Source organism: Lipophrys pholis (genome assembly GCF_963383615.2).
Source record: "Lipophrys pholis genome assembly, chromosome: 8".
Lineage (NCBI taxonomy): Eukaryota > Metazoa > Chordata > Actinopteri > Blenniiformes > Blenniidae > Lipophrys > Lipophrys pholis.
In genome coordinates, this window is record NC_137630.1 from 19,127,301 (window position 1) to 19,138,532 (window position 11,232).

An 11,232-nucleotide genomic window follows, 5' to 3' on the forward strand; every position below is an offset into this window, starting at 1 on the left:
TGTGTGTGTGTGTGTGTGTGTGTGTGTGTGTGTGTGTGTGTGTGTGTGTGTGTGTGCGTGCGCAATTATTAGTACAATTATTTCACTCCACCACATGAGTTTGGCATAAATTATGTGTGGATTTAAGATTAGCCACATGGGTGTAGTGGTTAGAATTCTTTCTTCACAGTGTGAACATGCTCAAGCCTGGGGGTCTTGTTTGTGTCCATGTGCAGGTTTTATTCTGGTACTCCCACCATGCAAAAACAGGTGTTTGTCGTTGGTTTGTGACTCCAGATTGCCTCTCTCTCTCTCTCTCTCTCTCTCTCTCTCTCTCACGAAGTTACACTATTTGTGAAGTTTACTTGAATCAAAATAATAGAAAGAAGAAAAAAAAAAAAGATGATCTCGGTTCAAGAGCTTTATTGTGTTTTACAGGGACATCTAGTGGCAACACCGGTTCATTACACCTGCATGAAGATCATAATACTTGGTACTGTGATATTCAGCGAGAAAAAAGAAAGAAAGAAAGAAACACAATTTAAAAACACAATTTAAGTTTAAATATACCAGCAAAGTGTATATCTATCTTGTGTTTTTTTTTTGTTTGTTTGTTTCTTGTCTTGGAGAAGTTATATCCGCCTACAATGGGGTCAAAGGTAACAGGACGCACTGTGGAGAGACATCGAACTTCCTCCAGTAGGACAGGTAGCCTCTAACTTGTTTTCACACTTTTCCTTTATGTAGATGGGTTTCAAATTGTTGTCATTCTTACAACTAATGAAACTCAGCAGGTTTATCACAGTTCAGGTGGTGAACAACTAACTAGAAAAACACTCAGTTTGTGTAATTTCCCCACATTTTGCATCGTTTTTAAAACTTTAAAAGTGGCGACACCTGCCGGCCAATTCTTTACCTGTGTAGAGACAACAACCTGGTTTCTCCTACTTTCTCTAGTGTGGGGTCTAAAAGAGGAAAGGTTGCCTGATTAATTTTTCTAAATTTCCAAAAGTTCCCTTTTGTTTTAGTGCAGATATGATTTGAAAAAAGAATATTTGCAGCACTTGAGGATCGTCAAACAAATACAAAAACAAAAGCGAAAGTCTGGCGCAAAATACAGTAAAATGTCCTCAAAGCATGACCTCTGTTTGTGGCATTTTGCAGAATTCATCTTGATTACACAAACGTTCACTCACATCATGGCTGTGATGTCAATGTTAACCTAAAAGCAGTAAAGTTTGTAAGATATCTACTTCCCTGTTGCCTCAATGGTCACTAATAGAACGCTGGATTACTCCAACTGAGTAAATGGATTTCATTTATATAGCGCTTTTCCACCGCCTAAGCAGTCCCAAAGCGCTTGAAACTGTCAATCACATTCACACACCAATGGACCAAGGCACTCAGTCCATCCACTGGGAGCAGCTCTGGGGTTCAGTGTTTCGCTCAAGGACACTTCGGCATGTGGACAGATAGAGGTGGGAATCCGCCCTGCAACACTCTGATTGGGAGACGACCACTCTACCAACTGAGCCTTGCCGTAGGCAGTAAGCTGTTGAAAACCAGTGGACAAGAAGATTTACTGAATGCTTTCATGGCTCCAAACAGTAAATATAAGTTAGATTGTGTTTTATCAGGCCTGCTATAAACTAACAGTATACTATTGGATTAAATGGAGCTCAGGTCATTTAAAAACTTTCCGGTTCCTGGAGCCATACTCCCTCTAACAGCCATTTTACCAGTTGAAAACCCAACGATGAGATACTCCATCGGTCTGAGTTCAGCTCCAAAAACACTTTGAGCTCAAGGCTTTTTGATTTCGAAGCTCGATAACATTAAATCCCCTATTTCAAATGCTTTTACTTGTTCAGGATTTCAGGAACAGAATCAAAGAGGAACCAAGTGTTTTAAAGATTTTTAAAAAATTTTTTATAAACAACAACTTTGCATCTTTTGAGCAGATCTCAAGAGATTTTTATCTTGTCAAACACCCACTTCTTCAGATACTTGTAGATAATACATTTTCTACAATCTCATATATCAGACTTTCCTGAACCTTCCTGAAGGGGAAAATTGGAAAGACATTTCTCAGACATAAAATCTTCTAAATGTTAAACCTAACTCAGTGATTGCTATCGTTGGCACCACTGGGGATGAGAACTTGCTTTTAACTCCCACCCAAAACCGCACACCTTGGCTTTCACCTCTCTCCTGGCATGAGGTGCAATACTCTTGAGGTAGAAAGATACCGTTTGAAAGAAAACTCTTTATAGGCCTCCCGTTCAACACTTGAAGCGAGAAATCTAACCTTGTTATTGTTCGACTTAAGTGGCTTTTTAAAACTAGAAAACGCTCCTTTCTTTCAAATTTGAGAAATTGTTGAGTATTTGTGTCTAGTATTTTACTAACACTGTGATATTAGTAGAAAAAAGGCTTTGGGCAAATATTTCAAAATGATCATACTTTGACACTGGTTTTCTGTTAACGTGCACATGATTAAATATAGTGTCAAATGGGGGGAAACACAGAGGTGTGAATGTGAAGCATACAAATCTGTACCAATGTTGATGTCCAGCACCACTTTTCTGTGATGTACTGGTCATTGTTAGTTCAAGGTTGGGCATTATCACATTTGGTCTCTTGCCTCATGTTTTACTGTTAGCTGAAAGCTGCTTGAATGGAATAGGCACAACTTAATGAACGCTCACGTCCTCCAGCTTTAATTCTACAACCTCTAAAATAACATGTGGAGTCACATAATATCTTTACACAATGATCATTTTATTTTGATGCTCTGTTGTAGCCATGTCTGTATTATACCCCCACCTTATTATTTACTATTTAATTCATAAAATGTTGGGATGAGGCTGAAATAAAAGCTATTCAGGTTTGAATCTCAGCCACTTTTTAATGTGTGGACCGTTTCTGCTGTGCGTGCACCTCAGTGTAATGTCATAAAACATGCTCTAGATGTCAGTGTTGACTTGTGTCAGAGTGTGTTGGGATTCCACTCTGCATCTACTGTGAACTTTGATGAAAAGTGATTTAAAAACAGATTTGTATGTCTGTTTTTTTGCTCCAGAGCTGTTTGCAACGCTAACATCCTCAGGTCACAGAGGCTCGAGCATTACTCAGCAAGTCCTTTATGAATGTTGAAAACCGTTATTTGAAAGCTGAAGTTAGTAAAAAAAAACAAAAAAACATTCATGCACACAGAGAGCATGCAAAATCCACAGACATTGGCTTGAAATCGAATCCTGATCTTTTTTCTTTTAGGTGGTAGTGTTATAGCAAAACTGACCTGTAGCAAAATTTCACATGGATTTGAATGGCAGTGACATGTAACATACCAATGCTAAAGTTCAATATCAGAGCGAACAACTAATATGCACAAATATTCAAAGAAACGAGCCGCTTTGACGCATACAGCCAAAGATTCCTTGTGTTGACACTGAAGTTGGAGGCATTTAAAGTTTGTACATTGATTCATAATTTCCCTCCGACATGAACAGAAGAGTCATGTTTAGTGTTTGTTGTTAATCTCTCCCTGTGCAGAAACTCCAGAGCGAGGATCCTCAGAGTGCTCAAAGCTGGGGATTCGGACTTTGTGGCCGCAGCCTGTGCAGAGACAGATAGGCCCGCCTGTTTTATATGTAAAGCTGCCAGCCAGAAAGCGCGGGCCCACAGGGTTCTCCACACAACTCCTTTGTTGCAGCCAAACTGTGGCAGGGTCCCACTGTCTAAGCTGCTTTCCATTCTGGTGCACAAGAGATGGAAAAGACACTGAGGATGGAAGGTGGGTAACGGTGGACCTTTTCATGAATCCTAGTTTGTGTGCTTTTTGCACATCTGGTGGGACACTGTGACCTGGAGGGCTTTTAAAATAAAAGTGTCAGACGCCACTCCTCTTACCTGTTTGTTCTCGGGAGGGGAGGGGGGGGGGGGGGGTTCAACACTACCAGTGATCACAGTTTACTTCTGCAACAGTCTTTTTCAGTGTGTCAACCCGGGTGAATAGATTCGCTGTAAGTCAGCACTTCGTTGCCCGGGATTATTCTTCTCCTGTCAATCACTGATTTGCCCGATGGGACACTTTGATGTGTGTTAGGACTCGGTGAGTCGACTATTAATTGAACAGGACAGTCAAGCCAATCCCAGCCTCTGAGCTGCTCTTCTACTATCAGCACAGCCGCAGTGAGTGGCCTCATTTTAGCCTCTTGGGCATGTTATCATTGCAAATGAGTTGGTTATCACCGAGACAGCACAGACTATGAGGCTTAAACAAATAAACAGTCCGAGGGCTGATCAGACGAGCTCCACGGCGAAGCTGCTCCACGGCGGAAGCTGCTCCACAGACTGCCGCAGAGACGCGCTCGGCTGTTTCATGAAAGCCCGCGTTTTGTTTTGGGTTGCAGAATTGAGTGCCGCGCTGATAAATATTTGCCGTTTCTAAAAGGCTGAAAATAGGCCACTTTGGCAGCAGTGCCAAGTACACAGGCTGCGTTTCAGGATCCGCAGAAACAATGACAGACTGTAATGTGATGACTGGAAGAAGTATGCAGCGTTCACTCACTTCATTTTTGCACTTGTGCCGCTCGTGCGTTTCCAAACCAGCACAAAGAGGGAGAGCAGGAAGGACTGGCTATCTTTTTATTCACAAGTCTCCCTGTAATTTCCTGTAACGTGGGCCGTGGCTTTGCTTCTCTGGGCAAACACTTCGCCTTTGAAGAATAATTTGAAAATATACATTTTAATAAGGTGCACTGAGGCAGGGCCAATGAGACACAAGGAAAAGATAAAAAGGAGATTGCGTATCTGAAATAAGCTGATGATGTGAAGGAGGAGGGAAATAAAGGCGAAAGAGGGAATAATGGGGGTAAGGAGAGGACTAGGAATGCACTTTTTTTTTTTTTTAATTGAAGTGGCCGGGGAATGCAAAAATGAAATGGGACGCTCTGGGCAATTTAGTTGCAAAGATGTTGTGAATGTAATGTAACACTTTAGCATCATTTTTAATTTGCTCCGCAAAACAATACAAATATCACAGACATCTTTCCGGCCGCCTGGTATTTTCTGCCTATAATGAAGCTGCTTTTCCTATCAAGTCTTTTCTTTCAGGCAATCAAACGGCTGCTTGAGTCATTTCACACTGTTTGTTCAAAGACGGATGGGAAAATTGACAAGTTTACTTTTTAATCTAAAAGTCAGACAACTTGCACATTGTGTGCATTCCATTTTTTTTAACTCCTTTTATTAGGCTACTGCTTTGGACAGTCCTCCTTCCTCCATCAGTGATTTCTGTCTGTCTGTCTGTCTGTCTGTCTTTTTTTTTTTTTTTTTCTCATTTCTGACTCATCTCTTGTTTCTGTACTCTCTTTCCCAGTCTTCTATTTTTAGGTGGAGTGTCTTTAATTATGCATGTTGTCATAGTGCTTTTAGTATTACTGTCGTTAAGAAGACGTGTGGATCTTTCACAGGCCTTACTTCCTGTTTGTGCACTGCACCGGGCTGTGTGAACGCTGGGGCCCGGTGTGAGGACACAGCGCAGAGTGTAAAATATGTCATGCTTTTTTTTTTTCTTTTTTTTTTGTCCCCTCAGGAGACCGACAGTGTGGAAAGAGACTGGATAGATGCATCATCATGCATATGTACACACACACGCATTCCTCCATTATGAAAAGAAAGTTTAGGCTAAAAATGTATATTATTTCATACGCCAACATTTCTCACATTAGTGCAAAAAAAAGTGCAGCAGCAATGACAGTTCAGGTCTGTATATAAATATGGCAGCTATGGTTGAAGCTGTGTAAAACCCTGTTTTAGACTAAATTCAGTTCTTTAAAGCGACAGCAGTATCATTCAGTCAAAAGCCGCAACATTTTTTTCACCGATTGAAAATCAATGTTCTTTGATTGCAGATTTGAAGGCAGAAATGACGCTGATTGACGTTTGAGATTTATGCCAAAATATGTGCAACATCACTTAAGGATGTTATCGTCGTGAGGTAGTGAGAAGTCAGCAGGACTCCGAGTGTTGGGGAGTCATGCTGATTTGTCACCAGTGTGACACCCACTGATTTCTAACAAGACAGACTCTTAAATACCAGATTGTATGAGCTGACGAATCGTCCTCTTTCCTGCCTCTGCCACGCTCTGCTCGAGATGCCTTCGATGTCTCTCATTTATTTTTTTTAGCCTTTTAAACGTAGCTGAGTATCTCTGTAGTTTTTTTTTTTTTCTTTCCTGCTTTCGTCTCTGACCTCAACACTGACCCCCCCCATTGACCTAATTACCTCGATAACTGAGATATCTGCTTGCCATTATGGCAAACGTGAAGACAGTTTCCTGGGCTGAACATCCTCACATAGGCTTCGTTTCGCTCACTCTACAGTACAACCTGGTGTCTTGTACCTGCAGATGAGTTTGAAACACACACACACACACACACACACACACCATGAAACCAGCCTGTCAATGGTCCCACGATGTTCCCTGCAGAACGTGTAGCGGGTCACTAATACTGCAACTCCCTCAGCCATTATGTGACTTACAAGCCTTCAGTCAGCTCATTTCTCTTTCATAAATGGCTCAATGTTCTGATTCTTATCTCCAAGTGAAGGAAGTGGCTGCTATAATTGCTTTTAAACACAATTATCAATTATGCTCAATAGTATGCGTCCCATTTTGTAGATGACAAATTCATCTTTGGTGGGGTTTTTTTCGCTGGACAAGCTTCTTTTTTTTTTTTCCCAGTAGTGTCCACTTGCTAAAACTACAAAAGAGTGTTAGGGCCACTGACGAAAAAAAAAAAAATTGGAGGCTGAAAATAAAAACACTTCATGCACTTCAGAAAAAGTCGAAAATCAAAGTCAAGATTTTTTTTTTCACAGAGAGACGTCTATCCATCCCTCATCATTTGCCCGTAGATGTGAATTCACATCAAATCACTTAATTGCGACTATATAGGGTTGCTTACTGCTTATGGACATGCGATTTTTACACAGGATTTCCTTGATTAATAAGAACACATTTAAATAAGCAGCCCGGGATCCGTGCCTTTGTCCTTCGTATTCGACGAACTTCTGCGACAAAACAAGGCAGCACGCTGCTACTGTCTCTTCTAGTCCTGATACTGATGATAACTGCACCGTGTTTATGAGCTAAATTCTGTCCTGAAGCATCTTTTCACCACTTCATTAAACCACCTGCGATGCATTTTGAGGAGGCAGTCACACGCTCTGGCATATGGAAGGACGGCTTTGTAAAAAAGACTTTTTTTTCCACTGTGGAAAAAAAAATCTTGACTTTGATTTTCGACTTTTTCTGAAGTGCATGAAGGTTGTTTTTTTTTTTATCCTCTGAATTTTTGGGCCCTGAAACTCTTCCGTACTAAAACACACTGGATGCAAGATCAAACCCCTGGTTTGAGTCCATTATTTGGGAATCCTGTGTGTCTTAATGTTCTCCCCGGGCATGCCTGTGTTTTCTCCAGCTGTCCAGAAACCTTACTTTTGATTCTAGATTGCTGTTATGTTGACGACAGGTGTCGCTTGCCTTTGTCCAGCTGGCGTCAATGAACTAGAAACTTATGGTGAAACAAACAAAAAAAAAAACACTCCTTCATAAATTCAATTGCAATAAATTTAAATAAATGAATGGAGGCTCTCCAGTTCATTATCTAACACAGCAGCTTTTGGGTCTATAAGCATCTGCTGACTGTATTTTCTTTTTGCCATTGCAATCATCGTGAAAAAAACAGGGGGAAAAAAGGAGCTCATAAGTTGTTGTTTAATGGACAGTCCATTTTTATCCAGCATGGACTTCCTGAACTTTTGACACTGGATTTCTTCAGCGCTCCATGTATTTATATCATATTCCTTAAATTGTCTTTTTCTTCTCCCCCTTTCATAGATTAGGCTTCCTTAAAGTGTCGATTTAGGATGTCATTCAATAAATACTAAGCTGTCACCCTCTAAAGCAAACATTTGTGGGTTTGTGTTTAAATGGCATCTAAACATCCGCAGTAATTTTCCCAAAGAAAAAAAAAGAAAAAAAAAAAAGATGTCAGTTTAGAAAATTAGTCTACCTTTCACCAGCACTGGGGGAGGCGTTTTCAGGCTTTTTAATGATCTATTCAACGTGGTATACTGAATGTTGACGACGATTACCGAAGGTGGTTTCTCCCAAAAGCCTTCCCTTGTGTTTGGACTCCTTTTAACCTTCTTTTTCAAAGAAGCCGCTTGTGTAAGCACTGCCAGTCTTTGCCAATATTAAAGCTCAAGGACACGTTTTCCAGTATGGGAGGGAAGCCCAGTAATCGCTCATTTTCCCTTCTTGTGGTTTCACAGGTGACATGCCAGGCAGAGGCTCGCCCTCTCACGTGGGAGCTCCCCGCTGCTCCTCGTGGCCAGCTTTGCGCGTGTTGTCCTTGATTTCTGAGCCCATGAATCTTGCAAGCGATGAATACATTTCAGATCCATGACGATGCATATTCCAGCAGCAGCTGCGTCCTTCCTTCACAAGTACAGTGGTCTGTCTCCCTGCAAGTGCTGATGGAGAAAAGTCCCCGGCATCTCATTATTAATTGAATTTAAGGAGGGTATTTTTGGAGCAAGGTGAGAGAGAGTCTGGTAAGGAAGAATTATTTATGGCTTGCTTTGAAATTTCCCAGGCACTAATGGGACGGAGGCCATCACTGTCCAAGAATGAGAGAGAACGCTGACGCTCAAACGCAATCTGCTGTTTCCTGCTTTCTCTTGGAAACACAAACCAGTGTCGACAGACACGCTGCTCAACAACCCCTCTAAGTATAAATTGTAATAAACCCGATATGTCATTTGACAAATAGAGAAGGTAAATGTAGGTGACAGGACCTCTATTAGACCAACATGTATAGGATTCACCCCCAGATATCTGGTCACGGGGAATCAGTTTTTGAAACATTTTTCACAAAGTGGCAAAAAGAGAAAAAGAATTCTAAATGTTAAAGTTGGAAGCATGAACCAAATGAAGAACAATGACTAGTTGCAGTAAAGGCTCTGTGATTTAACCACACACTGTATTTTGGGTAAACGTTGTCGTTGCGCCTACTCCTTTTCCTCTGATCTGTTTCCCTGTGATGCAGAAGTGACCTTGGCGCTAATGAGCTGCTGGAGATATGGAACTAACAGGTCGCCCTCGGGCCAAAAGTGGGACGGCAGAAGGAAATGTGGCCACAGGGTAGAAGCTTTCAGTGTAACCAGATTTAACTAATGTCAAAGGAACCTCATTAGTTTGTCAAATGTATGTAAACAATTGGTTTGAAGGGACGGAGAGCACATTAGCTGCTAATGCAGTCATTTTTTTCCCCCAAGCGGGACAGGACTGTTAGAAACTCTGTCACACCGGTAATGAGTTCACCAGATCTGCAACCTTTATGACAAACTCTTTCCCCGAAATAAAAATCATCTGGAGCCACAAAACATGTTTAACCTTTGAAATTAAGGTAACGAAGGCATTTATATAGTCTTCCTTTACCTAAAAAAATTATGTTTCACAATATAGAACAGCAGGCATTTGTGTGTGTGTGTGTGTGTGTGTGTGTGTGTGTGTGTGTGTGTGTGTGTGTGTGTGTGTGTGTGTGTGTGTGTGTGTGTGTGTGTGTGTGTGTGTGTGCGTGTGTGTATATTGGAGACAGGATGTTCACGTTTAACCTGCCTCTATCCTCAATGCCCAAAAACAATTATTTAGTCATTCGAACTATATTAATAAATGATATACTTTTAGTATAAACATTATTTTTCACAGTTTTGTGACACAAATGAATTAAATGCTGACTCAACTATCTATAAAACAGTTTGAACATTTTTTTTTTTTTATAGCCCTGACAATCAAGAGGGCTTTGCAAACCCCTCATAAATCTCCGGCGCCCTTGTAGTACCCCGTAAGTACAAATACTTTGTTACCTAACTGAGGTCGAATCTTTAGGTATCTGTCATTTTTAAGCTGACTTTATTCTTCTACTTTTTACATTTTCACACAATAATCTGTACTTTCCTCTCCTTACATTTTTTAAAAAACATCCTCATTACTGTTTTAATTTTGGGGCATTTTCATCGTTTAAAAAAAACCCTCCAACAATATCCCAAACAACAGCACCATGGACTTAAATTGTTTGTGATTGGATGAGAAGACTAAACATATCCCATGTTGACAGCCTATTGGTTTGTGTGCGATTCGTCGCCTCTGCACATGAATGACAAATACAAATCACGTCACACAACAAGCAAGAGGCACATAGACCTTGACCGACCTCATGTAGTACGAAGATGTCCGTGGCAGAGACTCAAGAGGACTCAAATGAAATTGTTCCAGGCAAACCCCAGCGAGGAGGTCTGGAGCCAGGAAGAGCAGCCAACCCTTGTACGTCCCCCGTCGTACCTGGCGAGGGACGCACGACTGGTTGGATCCAAAAAAACAACTCCTTTCGAATGTGCTGCAAACTCTGCGCGGCTAAGTACCGCGAGCTAACGGCATTCAGAAACTGTCTACTTTACTTTTAGTTTCATACTTAAAGTAGTTTCGAAGCCAGTACGTTTACACTTTTATTTTAGTAAACAGCTTGAGTTGATACGTCAACTTCTACAAAAGTCTTTTTAAACCCCTGTATCTATACTTCTACTTTGAGATTCCCGCTAATATTACACACATATTACTCATTACGAACATATTACCTATTACAAGCAACACAAATGAAGTAGCTTCGTGCTTTTTGCAAAACGTATTTGAGATGTTCCAGTGTTCAGGAACTGTATTTTGCTGTAATGTCGAGTACACTGGGCTTACCAATGTCTCCGGTACACTGTGCTCCTCAGAATCAGGCCTGATTATGACCCTGAGAACAGAAATTGGAGAGTGAGCGGAGAAACCAGATGTTATGAACACGCAGCGACAGAAAGTGGGGATCATTAGACTTAATGCTTTTTTTTTTTCCTCTCTCGATCTTCTACAATAGGCTTATTTAATGTAATGTGTTGCTTTCTCTGTGTCCACTTATAGTTTTAGTCCTTGCTCGCTGCATTGATAACTTCATCCTTGCGGTGCGTTTATTGGTCTGGAGGTTGACCGTGTGAGCGGATCCTGCGCTAATCCAGGCTCTAGCCTCCTCCCTCACTGCCCCAGCCACTCAGAAAATCTGCTAGGATGTGCTTCAAACTCGCTTCCATGAAATTATGTTAAAGGGCGTCATCTTTTTAGCCAGCTCCTGCAGCTGATA